This window comes from Delphinus delphis, chromosome X (genome assembly GCF_949987515.2).
Source record: "Delphinus delphis chromosome X, mDelDel1.2, whole genome shotgun sequence".
In the NCBI taxonomy this organism is placed as follows: domain Eukaryota; kingdom Metazoa; phylum Chordata; class Mammalia; order Artiodactyla; family Delphinidae; genus Delphinus; species Delphinus delphis.
The window spans coordinates 86567410-86586562 of NC_082704.1; the positions used below are offsets into that span (position 1 = coordinate 86567410).

The 19153-nt window shown below is 38.8% G+C and overlaps 1 protein-coding gene and 1 pseudogene across 1 annotated transcript in view; one reads left to right on the forward strand and one right to left on the reverse strand.

Moving 5' to 3' along the window:
* Positions 1 to 19153, reverse strand: part of JADE3 (jade family PHD finger 3) — a 151477-nt gene that overhangs the window by 111799 nt on the left and 20525 nt on the right. The window lies entirely within an intron of this gene.
* On the forward strand, positions 1317 to 6719 carry LOC132418210 (large ribosomal subunit protein eL15-like; annotated as a pseudogene).

A 19153-nucleotide genomic window follows, 5' to 3' on the forward strand; every position in this document is an offset into this window, starting at 1 on the left:
CCAGATGGAGAAGAACATTAAATAATGATAGAAGGATCAATCTACCAAGACATAGCAATCCTAAATATGTATGCACTAAAAAAATGGAGCTGCAAAATATGTGAAACAAAAACTAACTGATCTGAAAGGAGAAATAGATAAATCCACAGTCATAGTTGGAGATTTCAACATTCTTCTCTCAACAATTGATAGAACTAGTAGACAGAAAATCAGCAAGGACATATTGATAGAAGAACTCAACAAACACAATCAACCAATACGATTTAACTGACACCTGTAGAACACTGCATCCAACAACAGCAGATTACATTTTTTTCAAGCACCCACAAAAAATATACCAAGACAGACCGTATCTTGGGCCATGAAACAAGCTTAAACAAATTTAGTAAGATTGAAGTCATATGGAGTGCATTCTCTGACCACAATGGTATCAAAGCAGAAATCAGCAGCAGAAAGACAACAGGAAAATCTCTATAAACACTTGGAAACTAAATAACATACTTCTAAATAAGCCATGGGCCAAAGAGGAAATCTCAAGGGAAAATTTTAAAGTACACTGAACTGAATGAAAATGAAAATACATACAACACATCAAAATATGTGGGGCACAGCTTAAAGCAGTGCTGAGAGGGAAATTTACAGTACTAAATACTTACATTAGGAAAGAAGAGTCTCAAGTCAGTAATCAAAGCTCCGCCTCAAGAAACTAGAAAAAGGAGGATAACAATCCTTGGAATAGGATACAAAAGTAGATGAAGGTTTGGGAAGAATGAGAGTCAACTTCTATGAAATAGCAACACTGGATAGTTAGGTCAACCACTTAGGCCTGAAGTGGGCACAAGGTGGTACATGGCAGAATGTTTGGGCAGGGAGAAGACCAAACTAATGCTAACATCTCAGATGAATGCAAGAGTTTAGGTAAAGGCAGAAATTAAGCTCTGGGCTTCCTATAGCAGCTGCACAGCTTTAAAATCTCCTCAAGGATATGCACCATAGGGCATATATTATCAATACATATACATAAACTCACAGAGGGGCCTAACTTGAGCAGAAGGTGATTAACACACCAGTTGAATTCTCACCTGTCAGGTGTACCTAGGAGCAGCCTATCTTACCAGGAATCTAGGTTCTTGAGGGACCAAGGAATTCCCTAGTAAAGAAGGGAGTTCCAAGAGAAGATGGTAGCTCATCAACTGATCTAGTGGCAATACCCCAAGGTATGAGAGAGGAATGATTCAGAAAATGGTGTGAAGTGTGTAACTCAGGTTAATCTAAAAGCTCAGTTTTCAAGGACGTGGTTCAGAATCCAGTAAGAGATGGGCTTTCCACAGAAACCTAAACAAGCTGACATGCAGCCCCCACAACCCCAGAAGATCCAGCTGCAGCAGGAGGATGAGAGAGTCAAAGTCAAGGTCCATAGCACAGACACCAGTACCCTTAACTGGGAAGTGTAAGAGTGAGCCACCCACATGGACAGAGTCAGGCATGTCAGTGGTATTTGCAGCTCTGGGGGCTGTGCAAACACAGGAGAGCAGCCTCAAGGGGCTGAAAGCACTAGCAGCCCAGCAAGGACCCTGCCCCAGAGGTCACCAAAGGTGCTAAGAGCAAAGGGAGAGGAGGGAGATGACACTTGGAGCTCTAGAATACCTTATTCAGGAAAACACAACAGATACCTCCAGGGTAAACTGGGTATGTTTGAAGACTTCCCTGGAAGCTGGAGAACTATAATAGAGCTGGCAAAAGTCTGAGGGACTGTTATCCAGACCCTGCTTTCACTGCCAGAATGGTGTGGCCCAGGACATTCAGAACAGCTATATTTCATAGTAGTAGTAGATTCAAGAGAGAATATATAATTATAGAACACATATGTATAGAAAATACATAAGCAGGCATAGCACAAAGAGAGATTTGTTTTCCTGTCACCTAAAAGGTAAGTTTACAAACCAAGATAATAATATTTTTACCCTAAAAATTAATGTGTATTGTGCATTTAAAATTTGTTGTTGCCAGGAACTCTATGATAGGCAACCCACTCGAGAAGCTTAAATTTCAATGCATAACAGAAGTTAACTTGGGCCTAAAAAAAAAATCCTTAAATTCATGCATAGTACAGATGTGGCTCATTTGGTCCTTGAGATGGAGGGAAGAGGTTAGGAGAAACAGGCCATGTACATCTCAATGGACTTCTGATGCCAGCTGGCAAGGTAGGTCAATAAGCCCAAAGGAAAGGTCCACCTATAGCGGTAGGGGTGAGGGGCAACAGTTCCTGGTCTGAGTTGGGCTTTCCTCTTCATTTAAAAGTGATCAGCCATTTCCTCTCACTAGTCATAGAGAAAAAGACTCACAAAAGAACAGAAAGTCAACTAGGTAATTAGACCTGTAAAAAGCCCAACAGAGAAGCAGGAAAACAAAGTTTAAATAATGACCTTTACCTCGTCCAGCCAAGAAAACCTCCCTAAGCCCCTCACACTTGGGCCTCAAGTGCCTCCAACTGACAATCTTCTTCAACCAGGTAGAAACAGTCCTGGCTTTTCTTCTAATCAATTTCTCTTGATCTGAAAGACTAATTTTATTTTATGTTTTGCCCTTTATTTATTTAATTTTCCCCTCAGCTTTACTGAGGTATAATTGACAAATAAAATTATAATATATTTAAAGTGTACAATGTGATGATTTGATTTGATATACCTATACATTGTGAAAGGATTCCCACCAAGTTTACACATCCATCACTACACAGTTACCTTTTTTCCTTTTTGTGGTGAGAACATTTAAGATCTACTCTCTTAGCAACTTTCAAGTATAAAATGCAGTATTGATAACTATAGTGACCATGCTGTACATTACATCCCCAGAACTTATTCATCTTATAACTTAAAGTTTGTACCCTTTTACCAACCTCACCCCATTTCTCCTGCCTCTTCGCCCCTAGCAACCACCATTCTACTCTCTGTTTCTATGAGTTTGACCTTTTTTTCTTTTTTTTTTGATTCCATATAGAAGTGATACCATGCAGTATTTGTCTTTCTCTGTCTGGCTTATTTCACTGAGCATAATGCCCTCCCAGTTTGTCCATGTTGTTGCAAATAGTAGGATTTCCTGAAGGGCTAATTTTAAAAGAACAGAATATTGCTGCAGAACTGAAAACATTCAATACATGTCAATAGACTAGTACTGTAAACAGTTAATAATTCTTATCTTCTACTTTTCTTACACCTAAGACACTTATTCAAAGAGCAAAGTTTGAATTCTAGCTACCCTTTTCACACAGTTCAGATCAGTGACATCCTAACTCAATTCACTGGACATTATTCTAAACAAGGAGTTAGCAAACGTTTTCTGTAAAGGGCTAGACAGTATATATTTTTTGCTTTGCAGGCCATTCAGCCTCTGTCTTAACTACTCAACTCTGCCATTACAGCATAAGAGAAACCACTGACATTTATTTATGTAAATAAATGGACATGGCTGTGTTCCAATAAAACTTCACTTATAGGGGCTTCCCTGATGGTCCAGTGGTTAAGAATCCGCCTTCCAACGCATGGGACTCAGGTTCGATCCCTAGCCACAGAACTAAGATCCCACATGCTGTGGGGCAACTAAGCCCCCGTGCCACAGCTACTGAGCCCGTGTGGTCTAGAGCCCGTGCGCTGCAACGAAGAGCCCGCGTGCCTCAGTGAAGAGCCCGTGTGCCGCAACTAAGACCCAACGCAGCCAAATAAATAAATAAGTAAATAAATATCAAAAAAACTTCACTTACACTGAAATTTTAATTTCATACAATTTTCACATGTCATCAAATATTATTCTTCTTTTGATTTTTCCAACCATTTAAAAACAGAAAAATCCATTCCTAGCTTATAGGCTGCATGAAAACAGGTAGTGGGACAGATTTAGCGGGCAGGCTATAGTGTACCAATCCCTGCTCAAACCAAGACTTAATGCCTCCCTGAAGGAATTTAAAATATGAGACTTTCCCTGATTTTTTTTAAAAAGTAGACATTTCAAACGAGCATCTCACCATAAACTTAAGCTAAAGTTTCAGTTTAGGAGGAGGGACAAATTCTATAAGTGCATAGGAACATATTATAGTAGTGTAAACAGAACTTGAACACTAACTTATAGATCTGCAACTTACTAGGTGTGTAAAACTACAAAACTCACTCATTCTCTCTGGAGCTCAATTCTCTCCATTCTAGTCCATTTGCAACAATCTTCCACATCACTGAAAGGGAGCAGGAGTTACAACTATAATTTACTAATGTTAAATTCTGTCTGGGATATACAGAAAATATTTCTATTTCTACTGTGTGCAGGTCCCTACAAAGCAAAGATACTTTCAAAAGAAGTTTTTTGTCATTATTATTCCAATCTCTTCTGGATCCAGAGCCTATTTATGAGACTTTGAATAGCCTGAGCAGTGAAAAACCCCAAACAGAATAAACCCAAAGAAACCCGTTTCCAGACATATCCAAATCAAACTGCTGAACGTAGTACAAAGAAAAAAATCTTGAAAGCAGCCAGAGGAAAAATACATTACCTTATAGGGGTATAACAATTCGAATTACAGTGGATTTCTTGTATCAGAAACCATGGAGGTCATAAGGAAATGGCACAACATGTTTGAAGTGTGGGGAAAAAAGAACTGTCAACACATAATTCTATATCCAGCAAAAATATCTTTCAGGGATGACAATTTATAGCCAGCAATCTGCTCTAAAAGAACTGCTAGAGGAAGTTCTTCAGCCAGTTGGGAAATTATAGCAGAAAGAAATTTAGCACATTAGGAATGAAGGAACAGCAATATAAATTGTAAAATTTGGGTAGATATAACAGACTGTTCTTCTCTTGAATTACTTAAAATATGTTTGGCAGCTGATAGCAAAAACAATAAGAATGTGTGAAGGGATTTTCAGTATGTGTAGATGTAATATATAAGACAACTATAACATAAAGGGGAGAGGGTAAAGGGACCTACAGGGTGTAAGGTTTCTGCATGACTCCTGAAGTAGTAAAGTATTGATTCTAAGCAGACTGTGCAAGGCTTAATATGTATATTATAATCCCTAGAGTAACCACAAAAGATATGCAAAGAGATAAACTCAAAAATCACAGTAGGGCTTCCCTGGTGACACAGTGGTTGAGAGTCCGCCTGCCGATGCAGGGGACGAGGATTCGTGCCCCGGTCCGGGAGGATCCCACGTGCCGCGGAGCGGCTGGGCCCGTGAGCCATGGCCGCTGAGCCTGCGCGTCCGGAGCCTGTGCCTCGCAGCGGGAGAGGCCACAGCGGTGAGAGGCCCACATACCGCAAAAAAAAAAAAAAAAACAACACAGTAGATTAATTAAAATGGAGCACTAAAAAACGTTCAAATAACCCAAAAGGCAGGAAAGTGGAAAAGAGAGGAAATAATAACAGAGGTATAACACAAAGAAAAGAAATAATAAAATGGTAGGTTTAAACCAAGCATATCAATAACTACATTAAGTGGAATGGTCTAAACATACAATTAAAAGAGACTGTCAGAACAGATTTAAAAAACATGATCCCACCACAAAGACTATAAGAAAATCATTTAAAATATGATATAGGTAGATGAAAAGTAAAAGATGAAAAAAGATATGATGCAAATGCTGATCAAAAGAAAGAATTCAGGGCTTCCCTGATGGCGCAGTGGTTGAGAGTCCGCCTGCCGATGCAGGGTACACGGGTTCGTGCCCCGGTCCTGGAAGATCCCACATGCTGCGGAGCGGCTGCACCCATGAGCCATGGCCGCTGGGCCTGCACGTCTGGAGCCTGTGCTCTGCAATGGGAGAGGCCACAGCGGTGAGAGGCACACGTACCGCCAAAAAAAAAAAAGAAAAGAAAGAATTCAGAGCAAATAAAATTACAAGGATAAAGTGGGCCTTTCCGTCTGGCAGCAGCCATCAGGTGAGCCGAGATGGGCACTTGCTAGTACATCCAGGAGGAAGCAGCAGTCCCACATAATTTGCTTTCTGCTCAGGGTGCACTGCTGGCAGTACCGCCAGCTCTCTGCACTGCAGAGGGCCCTCTGCCCCACCCAGCCTGACAAGGTACACAGGCTGGGCTACAAGGCCAAGCAAGGTTATGTCATATATCAGATTCGTGTGTGCTGTGGTGCCTGCAAATGCCCGGTTCCTAATGGTGCCACCTACGGCAAGCCTCTCCATCATGGTGTCAACCAGCTCTAGTTTGCTCGAAGCCTTCATTCTGTTGCCAAGGAGTGAACTGGACATCACTGTGGGGCCCTAAGGGTCCTGAATTCTTACTGGGTTGGTGAAGATTCTACTTACAAATTTTTTGAGGTTATCATCATTGATCCATTTCATAAAGCTATCAGAAGAAACCCTGTCACCCAGTGGATCACCAAACCAGTCCACAAGCACAGGGAGATGTGGGGGCTGACATCTGCAGGCAGAAAGAGCCGCGGCCTTGGAAAGGGCCACAAGTCCCACCACACTATTGGTGGTTCTCGCCGTGCAGCTTGGAGAAGGCGCAATACTCTCCAGCTCCACTATTACCGCTAATATAAGTAATGTTTGTAAAATTCTTACCTAATAAACAATTTAGGACATTCATGTCCGCTTAAAGGTGTTTTTAAATTTGTCTGTTAAAACTAGTTGTCTCCAGATTATTTCATTGAATGCATTGTCAAATTATGAAAATTAAAGTGCAATAATGTTTGAAGACTTTAAGTGATGGTGTATCTTGTTTCTAATAAGGGAAATGCCTTTGTTTTTGCTTTATTAGGGAGTTGATATGTCCGTGTTTAAAATGCTGTTTGGTACAATAGGTGTAAAATAAATTCTGGAAAAGAGGAGTGCAGAAACTAGCCATGTAGATTTGTTGATGCATGTGATGAAACCTACAGCTTTATTGGGGTGATGCAATGCTCTGCTGGTTTACTCTAAAGTGGCTGTTTTATGGAGTTTGGCAAGGACAAACTTTTTAAATTGGATTTTCCTTGGAAATGTGAAGGATATCCTGATCCTTTATCATGATCATACGCAGAAAAACAATGAAAGTTGACTAGGGCCCACATTTTTAGACTTAATCTAATATTCCATTTATGTAAACAGCTGCTTCCGAAAGGCGAAAAGTAAAGGAGTGTCACCATTTTTAAGAGAATTGAATAAACCTGTTGCAAGAGGGTTCGCTTACAAATGAAAACATCCTGGTTAACCTAAATTAAACTGCCTTGGCCTCCATGGTACCACTGATGTTCACATAAAAGATGGGAGCTACTGGTTTAATCCCAGGACTGGGATCTGTAGAATACTGAACTTCATGCAAAATAGTCATGGTATTTACACTGGTGTATACTGAAACTGATGGAAATTGAACATTAGGTAAATGAGAAGGGAGTTAATTAGCCCTAAGGTTTGTAAGCTAGTAATGCTAGGATTGGGAAATTGGTGTCCATCAGATACCTTTCAAGTGTGGGAGGACAGAAAAAGCTTGGATCAAAATTTTAAATCTTTTATCTGTAATATTAGTTTGTGACCATTATGAACTCTCTAAGCCACCACAGAGGGGACAACAGGGTTGGTTTTATTTAAAAGTAACACTAAGTCTAATCAGTGCTATTTTGGGTCAAGCCACATTATCCATTCCCATAAGGATACTGAGAAAAGTCATGTAGTTGGTGTCAATACAAGTTCAATTGGTTTCCAATTTTATATGTTGCCTACAGTTATTTTTCTGATCCCTGCTCAAACTACCCTCAAGAGCCTCACCATTCCACAAACTTGCCAGGCCACCAGTTGTGGCTGGGCATACCACTACATTCTGCTTGCATCATGTTCTGTTTCCCAGGGTGGATTTGAGTGTATAGGAAATATGGAAGAGGAATTGCCCCAATTCTTTCCAATTCTTGGTTTGCTATCTTAACAGGTAGGTTAATTTTGAAATCTAATTGCTGGTTTTCTTGAACCAATTTTTCTCGTATTTTCTTCAAGGGTCTTGAAAGGTCCACTTAATGATTTCCAGAAAACATGTAGCAGGCTCGCAAAACGTTTTGAGACCCAAATTTCTTCCCACTCAAAAAAAAAGTCTTAAACCATATAATTTTGTGTGTAGAGCTTGTTCAACTATACATAATAATAGAATGTCTATTAAACTAAAAAGAAAGGATAAAGTGGGATATAAAGAGACATGTCATAATGCTAAAAGGGTTATTTAATTCACCCCAAAGACTTAACAATCCTAAATGTGTAAACACCTAACAACAGTGCTTCAAAATATGTGAAGCAAAAACTGTCAGATCTAAAATTAGAAGTAGAAAAACCCACAATTATAGTTGGAGACTTCAACATTCCTCTCTAATTAATATATAGAACTAGCAGACAGAAAATCAGCAAGAATATGTAAGAACTGAACACTATTATCAACCAAGTGGAATTAGCTTATATGTACAGAACACTCTATCTAACAATCGCAGAATATATATTCTTTCAACAAGATAGATCACATCCTGGGTCACAAAACAAACTTCAAATATAAAAGAACTGAAATCATACAGAATATGTTCCCTGACCATAAAGGAAATAAAATAGAAATCGACAACAGAGAGATAAGAGGAAAAGCTCCAAATACTTGGCTATTGGATATCATATATCTAAATAACCCATTAATCAAAGAGAAACTTTTAAGGGAAATTAGAAAATATTTTTAATTAAAGAAAAATGAAAAAACAACATAACTCAATTTGTGGGCTTAGAGGGAAATTCATAGCAGTAAATGATATTTTAGGGGAAAAAATCTCTCATATAAATACAGGTGACCCTTGAACAATCAGGGGTCAGGGGTGCCAAACCTCTGCACAGTCAAAAATCCATATCTAAGTTATTGTCAGCCCTCCCTATCCATGGTTCCTCCATAACCTCAATTCCTCTGTATTGGCAGTTTCACATCTGTGGATTCAACCAACCATGTGGATCGTGTAGTACTGTAGTATTTACTATTGAAAATAATCCACATATAAGTGGACCTGCACAGTTCATACCCCTGTTGTTCAAGGGTCAACTGTAATCTAGGCTTCCCCCTTAGGAACTAGAAAAAGAGCAAAATAAACCCAAAGCAAGCAGAAAAAGGAAATAAGATAAAGCAGAAATCAATGAAGCTGAAAACAGAAAAACAACAGAGAAAAATAAATGAAAACAAAAGCTGGTCCTTTGAAAAGATCAATAAAATTGATAAACCTCTAGCAAAACTGAGAAAGAAAAAAAAAGCAAATTACCAATATGAGGAATGAAAGAAGAGATTATCACTATAGACCCCGCAGACATAAAAAGATAATAAGGGGATACTACCATGAATAACTCTACACACATAAGTTAGACAACTTAAATGAAATGGACAGACTGCTCGAAAACCACAAACTACTAAAACTCATTGAAGATGAAACAAGTAACCTGAATAATGATCCATCTATTAAGGAAATTAAATTCACAGCTAAAAATCTTTTTTAAAAGAAATGCCCAGGCCCAGATGGTTTCACTGGCAAATTCCAACAAACATTTAAAGAAAAGATAACACCATTTTATAGGCAAGTGGTTATGGCACAGGGACTACAGTCAGACTTCCTGAATTTTAATCTCTGCTCAGCCACTTACTAATTCTGTGCTCTTGGGAAACTGTTAACATTTCTATGCTTCAGAATGTTTCATTATTGGTTCAAAAGGGGAAAATAATAGTATTGTACTTATAGGATTGGTATGAGTATTGAATAAATTATTAAATATAAAGTAAAAAAATTAAAAAAAAGAAAAGATAACACCAATTCTGCAAGATCTCTTCCAGAAAACAGGAGAGGATAGAATCTTTCCCTACTCATTTTATGAAGCCCTGATACCAAACCCAGACAAACAATACAAAAAAGAAAACTATAGACCAATATCCCTCATGAATATAAAAGCAAATACCCTCAACAAAATATTAGCAAATCTAACAGCAATATATAAAACCCTACATCCAAGTGGGGTTTCTCCCAGGAATGAAAAGCAGGTTCAATATTTGAAAATCAATCAATGTAATCAACATATTAAGTCTAAAAAAGAAAAACCAAATGATAATATCAGTTGATGAGGACAAAACCATTTGTCAAAATTCAAAATGCATTCATAATAGAAACTCTCAGCATAGTAGGAATAGAAGGGAACTTCCTCAACTTGATAAAGAACTTAAAGGTAAAATAAGAAAAAGCTGTGCTCTCTCATCACTTCTATCAAACATCATACTAGAAGTCTTAGCCTGTGCAGAAAGGGACAAAAAATATATAAAAGGTATACAGATTGAAAGAAAGAAATGAAAGTATCCCTACTCCTAAACAGCATGATTGTTTGCTTAGAATATATCAGAGAAATCTATTTTTTTAAGTCCTATAACTAACAGCTTAGCAAGGAAGCAGGATATAAGGTCAATACAAAAATCAGTCATATTTCTATATGGTGACAATAAACAACTAGAAACTGAATCTTTAAAAAAATATATCATTTACAACAGCTCCAAAGAAATGAAACATTCAGGTATATATCTAACAAAACATGTACAGGATCTCTATGCTGAACACTACAAAACATAGATGCTTCCATGAAAAAATCAAAGAAAATCTAAAGAAATGGAGAAACATGCTATATTCATGTGGTGGAAGATTCAGCATATTAAAGATGTCATTTCTCCCCAAAGTCATCAGATTCATGATTAGATTTAACCTAATTCAAACAAAAATGCCAGTAGGATTTTTTGTAAATATAGACAAGATGATTCTAAAATTTATAAAGAACAGCAAAAGATCTAGAATAGCTAAAACAAATTTTAAAAAGAAGAATAAAGTTGGAGAAACACACTGATTTTAAGGCATAATATAAAGCTACAGTAATCAAGACAGTAGTATTGATGAAGTGATAAAAACAGAACAATGGGACAAAAGAGAGTTAAGATATTGACCTACATAAATACAGGCAACTGATTTTTGAAACAGGTGCAAAAGCAATTTAGAGGAGGAAAGATAGTCTTTTGAACTAACGGTGTGGGAACAATTAGACATCCATATGTAAAAAACAGATCTCCACCTAAACTTCACATCATGGACAAAGATTAACTCGAAATAGGCACATACCTAAATGTAAAACATGTAACTACATAACTTTTAGAAGAAAACATAGGAGAAAATCTTCATGATCTAAGGTTAATATAAGAGTTCTTAGACATGAGTCCTTTTAAAAAATGATAAATTGGACTTCATCAAAATTAAAATCTTGCTTGGTGAATGACACCATTAAGAGAATAAAAAACCGGGGCTTCCCTGGTGGCGCAGTGGTTGAGATCCGCCTGCAGATGCAGGGGACACGGGTTCGTGCCACGGTCCGGGAAGATCCCACGTGCCATGGAGCGGCTGGGCCCGTGAGCCATGGCCGCTGAGCCTGCGCGTCCGGAGCCTGTGCTCTGCAATGGGAGAGGCCACAGCAGTGAGAGGCCCACGTACCGCAAAAAAAAAAAAAAAAAAGAATAAAAAACCAAGCCACAGATGTAGAGAAAATATTTACTGATAAACCACATAACCAACAAAGGATTTTTATTCAGAATATTAAAAAAAAAAAACTCTCGGACTTCCCCGGCAGTCCAGTGGTTAAGCCTCCGCGCTTCCAATGCAGGGGGTGTGGGTTCAATCCCTGGTCGGGGAACTAAGATCCCACAGGCTGCACGGTGCAGCCAAACAAAACAAAACAAAACAAAAAACAAAATTCTCAAAACACCACAGCAAGAAAACAAACTACCAACTTTAAATTAAAGCAAAATACTTGAACAAATACTCCTCTCAACAAATACTTGAGTAATACTCCTCTGATGGGCTCAATAAAAGTCATGAATTTTAATTTAGTTTGGCTAATTGTAAGGGTAAGAGCAACACTACTTCCAGCTCCCTACATCCCAAGGCAGAAGCTGGCCTAAACAGATTATTTTTTCAAAAACATTCTATTGTGAAATATTACAGAATTCTGTTTTAATAATCACCAGGGTAAAAGTAGGTTGAAAAAATTACTCCTACTCCTGTTCTATATCCTCAACCCACTTCACCCCCTCCTCCTTGGCGTTTTAGAATTTTGGTTCAGACTTGCTTTGCAGAGGATTCCCTATGCTGCATGGAAACTTGGCACTTTGGTCTTTGTATGAATGGGCACCATATTTCGATTATTTCTGAGTTTGAGTGTTTATTGGAAGATATTTGTTTCATACCTCTTTCAATAAAGTTGTCAAGCTGATTCAGAATATTTATAAATAGCAGTTTGTTTGTGAACCACGTTTTAACCCACCCTTCCTGTTTCTCAGGATGTTTCAAATCTGTATGCATTTAATACTCAGTGGTGTTGTAGATCATTAAATTTTATTAATGTGAAAGAGATCCATTCTTTTGCTTGACTCCATTTTAAATCTTTTGGGTGCTGACAGGACAGAATGCAACCCTCCATTTGGGCTCTATTCTCCATTTTCATCCTGGACAACTGCAAACCAATGATTGACACTGAGTACTAGTTGAGCCTGCTTGGGGAAGGGGGTGAGGGTAGTCAGGGCTGAGCAGTGTCTAGTGCCTGGAACTCACTGAGCATTTGCTGAATCTGTTCATTTGATTATACTATTCAGTAGTGTGAAAAGGCAAGTGTTAAAATAAAATGTGTTAGGGAAAAGGAGGCTCTATCACAACAAGCTGCAGTATATTTTGCCAAAGCTATTAGATTTTTGAGGCAGCTGGTAGTTTATCAATTTTTATTGCTCCAATATAGTTATTTTATGGCCATTACTAGCAAAAGCGGATTACAGGAATAGTGTTTGACAGGAAAGAAGGGCCCAGTGTGAGTCTATTTGTTCTGGATCTCTAAAACAAAGGTTCTTAATGTCATCCTCTCGGTTTATAGATAGAACAGTAACATGATAGGAAAGACATCAGTTTCTCATTTTGTGAGAGTAGTTCCAGAAAGTCTTTCTGCAGTTTTCTTGAGCACTTGCAGAGGTATCCAGTTTTTTTCCTGAAAAGACCTCTTCAGGTACCAGCATGATCACAAAGGTATTTCAAGGTGCTCTTACAGCATTAAAACCAGCAGTCAGTAGTAGATATCAGGGACTTTGTGCAGGATGGGACATGGTCCACAGACAATGTTGTAGGATGTTTGGGGTATAATATATATAATTACAATATAATTTTCAAAATTAAGAACATGACTCACATACAAATACAGAATGAACACATGTCAAAGACTAATTTATTAGTGAGGGACCCAGCATTATGTAAGGCTGATTCAAAGAATATTTGAGAGATTCAGTATATATAAATACTGAAAGTAAAAATGCTAGAATAAGATAGCTAAATTAGATAGAAAAGTGGTTAATGCACTATAGGACAGTTAATCCATAGTCTTTCGGATTATTTCTTCTACCAAACAGAAATTTTTTTCATCTCTACCAGACAAAAAATCTTTAAGTTAACATGTCACTTCAAAAAGTCTGGATCCTAATCATTAGTGAATAATAAGCCAAACAAGGATGTAATCCCCTAGAGAATCAGTCAATGCTCCAGAATGACAACGAAAGGACATTTGGTCGTCCTTTTGTATTATTTTTTAAGTTTTAAAATAATTTCTATTAACAGAGGGTTAATAGTTTTATACCTGAGTCTAAGTCTTTGGAAGTAAAATCAAGGTTCTAGGGGGCCCACCTTTGGAATAGTGTAGTAACGCTTCTATATTTTACTTTACACATGTGTTTCAAAACAGTCATTTATTTACCTTTCAAAGAAATCATAGGATCTTAGAAGTCATCTGAGATCCAGTCATCTCCTAGGGCAGGAATGCTTTCTTTAGCAGTCTTGACAGGTAATCACGAAGCATTTGTGCACAAGAAGGAAGGAAACTAACATTACCGAGTGCCTATTATGTACAAATTTATTTTCAAAGGGCCAAATTTCTTTTCTCACAGTAATACATTTAGCCACATTTATCAAATAAATAGATCTCTTCAGCATAATTGCTTTGAATTATACCTTAATTTAAAAATTTATACACAGTATAATTTACCCTTTTTAATGTACAGTTCAAGTTCTGACAAATACCTATGGTTGTAATTACCACCAAAAACAAGATACAGAACAGTTCCAAGCGTAATTTCCTTTTAAATGTCAATTAATCAACAAGCATTTATTGACTGCTGACGTGTCCAGTAGTTACTGGTCAGTCTTTGCAGATAGCAGGAAGAGTGTGAAAAGGTAGGAGAAGTAAAAGATATGATGCCACTCTCCAAGGAACTTCCACAGTCTAAACTGCAGGGCACAGTTGCACACACACAAACCAAGCACAAATAAGCAATCTACTAGGTAATAATCTGCATGACATGTGGGTTCTGGTATTGATACTGCCATCATGTGACCTTGAATAAGCCATTTATTATTATTATTTCTTATCTGGGACTTTCTTTCCTCATTCATAACTGGAAGGGGTTGTCCTAGACAATCTCTTAGGTCTCTCCTAATTGTAAGCACATGTGAATCAGGTAGTGAGGGTTCAGAGTGATGGTGGAAGGTTGGGAAGTTGAGAACAGCTTTATGGCATTGAGGCAATCCATGGGTTGGCCCCTCAGGGTTTAGTGAACGAAGTAGTTAGTAAGGGAATGCAGCATGCAGCTGAAAGATATGACCTGTCAAAGGGCTGTGAAGGGAGCAAATGAATGGATGTTGGTCCAGTGGAGTGAAGAAGAACTGCAAGGTGTCATCCTGGAAGACAGTGTTGAGCCCAGGCTTTGAACTGTTTGAGAGCCAGGGAGAGACATGAGGATTAGGAACCTTGGTTGTCTACTAAGTAAAGAGGAGTGACACCTTGATGACAGGGATCCACAGCAATCTCTTACTGACAACCTACCATGAACATGCCCTCTAGATGCCAGGAATACAGCAGTACAAAACCTGCTCTTTCAGTTATTTACTGCTGCATAACAAATCACCCCAAAATTTAGTGACTTAAAATAACAACCATTTTATTTGCTCATAATTCTGTGGGTCAGCAATCTGAGCTAGAATCAGCTGAGTGGTTCTTCTGCTAGTCTTTCCGAGAGTTCCTCATGAAGTTGGTCATCTGGCAATACGACTAGGGTTGAGTATTTAAGATGGCGTCACTCACATGTCTGATGGTTGGCTGCTGACTGGCCTCTCAATATCATCTCTCTTCCTCCAGCAGACTAGCTGGGGCTTCTTCACATGGTTGCTTCAGCGTTCTCAGGGAGAAGAGGAAAGCTACAAGACTTCTTGAGACCTAGGCTCAGAAGTCACCCAGTTACTCATGCTGCATTTATTGGCCAAATCGAGTTACAAGAACAGCTCAGATTCAAGGAGTAGAGAAATAGACTCCACCTCCTGATGGAAGAAGCTGCAAAGTCACACTGTAAAGTGGTGTATATACAGAAATGAAAAGACTTGGTGGCCATTAAGCACTCTATCACACCATTCCATTTGGGAAAATGAGTGTTAAGCACATAGTCCTATGGGCCTTGAGAGATGGAAGGAACCACTGAGGTGAAAAAAATGAGCTTTTGAGTGGATCCTGAGAAATGTGCAGATAGAACAGAGGAATGTGGAGAACTTCAGGCAGAGGCAGTACAGACAGAGTGGCAGGACGACTCATGGTATGTTTAGACTCTAGTGAATGCACACTTGGGTGGAGTGGGTAGAGAAGAGGATTTAAGACATAAGCGGTAAGGATGGTGGGAAAGGTTATGCTTGGGTGTGGGGGACTTTACCTGCTAGGCTCTCAGGAGTACAGGCATACCTACTATGCGGTGAGCAGCCAGGAGTACATGGTGGCTTAGTGGCAGGAGTGGGTATGGTGGTGTAGCGAAGACACCTTTAAGAGCCTGCATCTTTATGAACAGCAGTTTGGAAGGAAGTTGAGTATGACCTGGAGCGGCACAGAGATCATGGCAAGAAATCAGCCTAGAGACAGTTTCCCTAAAGGCAAGTGCCTACATGGATTCTCCTCAAGGGGCTAAAGGGCATAATTGGAGTTTTAAAGGTAGGCTTATTTAGAAGTATAAAAAAATGTTTATCCTGGATTGAATTGATTATCCTAGAGAGAGCTAAATTTAGGTTCATAACACACACAAACACACCCTCCTCTCTCCTGTATAAGATTCAACTTTCATGTGAGACAAGTAGGATACAACTGTTTACAGTCAAAGTTTTGTTTGTATTTGAAAAGAAAAAATCCTAGTGCTCTTTAACATTATAAGTGGGCAAGGAATCATGGATGAGGCTAGAAACCATGATGCAGCCAGGGAAAAGCTGCCTGCAGTTTTGACTGTAATCTAAACTACGGAGCCATGCTCTGCCCAGGCAGACTGTATAGCCACACTTTTCACAGTGGCAGCATAGGAAAACACCAGTTTTCTTTTGACAGTCTGCAAAATGTATATTTCTTTTCCAAACTACTGCTTTCCACAGGATTTATATGGCCATTAGAACACGTTATGTGTAATTTTTTTAAATACAAAATGAGAAGTGATGTTTGGTTTGTTAATTAAACAGCAGGCAGCAAATAGATAACCAGCAAGGACCTACTGTATAGCTCAGGGAACTATACTCAATATTTTGTAATAACCTATAAGGGAAAATAATCTGAAAAAGAATACACACAGACAGACACACACACACACACACACACACACGTATCTGAATCACTTTGCTGTACACCTAAAACTAACAAAATTGTAAATCAACTATACTTCAATAAAAAATAAAAAACCAGCAGGCAACAATTCTGTTTCAGGTATTTGTGAGAGACAGAACGTAGAGAATTTGAAGTTCTACTAACACTATGGGAGGGGCAGTCTAGTTGTAAAGCTTCAGGTCATGTGTATACGAAATAGGTCACAGAGTAAGGAAGTATGGCATTAGGTGCCAAAGTGAATAAAAAAGACAGGACTTAAAATGAGAGAATATGATGCAGAGGATAACATCCAAGTGTGTGGGTTTTGGGGAAATGGAGAATCTCCCAAGCTAGAATTTCCAAGAATTTGGAATTGGCCCAGGCAGGATTGATTGGCAGGAAGAAGAGGACAGGATGATCCAGCTGTGAGGAAAGGCTCCAGGTAAACTTGAGTGTTGGATTGTTGGTGGTACTGGGGGAGGGGAGCCAGTGAGGAAACAGTTCAGAGATGACTTCCCAGTCTGTGTGCTTAAGATTTCTGTTAAACCTAGTTGCCCTGAAATCCAGGTGAAGAACTGTCCTCAGTTGATGGATTGTGTCATGGGAAAACATTACAAAACAACAGAAATTAATAGACAGGAAAAGAAAGGATATTTAGGTTCCTCTTTACACATACAGGGCTTTATCCACTGTCTAGTAGGTGAATGGGTGGCCCTTTGTGCATACATCATAGGATAGGGAAAAGTTCTCCAAGGGAAAACACATCTCCTCTGCCCTTGGTGCTTGCTCAGACTGAGCCAGACCATAGCATGCAGCAGTTATGCAAGAAAGGGACCTCCACTGCATTTTCTAATGACATAGTATTCTAGGGAGATATCTGAGTGGGCATGCTGTTTTTGTCAATTCTCTCCTCAATGTGCTCCTCAAAACTGGGGAGGTTTCCTGTAAAAAGATGTGTTTTCTTTTAGGATCTGAGAAATTATAGATGGTTCATATCACGGGGGTTCCAATAAATCATGCCTCATCAGTGTCCTCAACAGTTAGCTTTTTAAAAAAGTATAAAAATAGCATTTAGTGATTATCCGAATTACTTATTTTGTGGGGAGATACTCAGGTTTACACACTTGAGGACTGTCTACACATAGGCCTGGTATATAGCAACCACTCGAGTGTTAGTTCATTCTGAGCTACTTTTTGCAGCTTCTTTATGAAGTATAGCAATGCACTAAATTTTTGGTGAACGTGATTCTTTAATGTTGGGAGGACAAGTAAAACCATCAAAAGGGGGCATCTGGCCAATCACTGGATATTATATAGGACTCCCATATATCTAAATGTTCCTAAGGACAACTGAGGACAACATTTAAAATTTCGCCAATGGACACCATGCTTTGAAGGCTTGCCTACCAAACACAACACACCTATGGATTATTATTATTTTTTAATTACTTATCTCCATGATATCATTTTATTTTATTCTATTTTTTTAAACATCATTAGAGTATAATTGCTTTCCAATGGTGTGCCAGTTTCTGCTTTATAACAAAGTGAATCAGTTATGCATATACATATGTCCCCATATCTCTTCCCTCATGTGTCTCCCTCCCTCCCACCCTCCCTATCCCACCCCTCTAGGTGGTAACAAAGCACCAAGCTGCTCTCCCTATGCTATGCGGCTGCTTCCCACTAGCTATATATTTTACGTTTCATAGTGTATATATGTCCATGCCACTCTCTTACTTTGTCACAGCTTACCCTTCCCCCACCCCGTATCCTCAAGTCCAGTCTCTAGTAGGTCTGAGTCTTTATTCCCGTCTTGCTCCTAGGTTCATGATCATTTTTTTTAGAGTGAATATATATGTGTTAGCATACGGTATTTGTTTTTCTCTTTCTGATTTACATCACTCTGTATGACAGACTCTAGGTCCACCCAACTCACTACAAATAATTCAATTTCGTTTCTTTTTATGGCTGAAAATATTCCATTGTACATATGTGCCACATCTTCTTTATCTATTCATCTATCGATGGACACTTAGGTTGCTTCCATGAGCTGGCTACTGTAAATAGTGCTGCAATGAATATTGGGGTGCATGTGTCTTTTTGAATTATGGTTTTCTCTGGGTATATGCCCAGCAGTGGGATTGCTGGGTCATATGGTAGTTCTATTTGTAGTTTTTTAAGGAAGCTCCATACTGTTCTCCATACTGGCTGAACCAATTCACATTCCCACCAGCAGTGCAAGAGCGTTCCCTTTTCTCCACACCCTCTCCAGCATTTATTGTTTCTAGATTTTTTGATGATGGCCATTCTGACTGGTGTGAGATGATACCTCGTTGTACTTTTGATTCGCATTTCTCTAATGATTAGTGATGTTGAGCATCCTTTCATGTGTTTGTTGGCAATCTGTATATCTTCTTTGGAGAAATGTCTATTTAGGTCTTCTGCC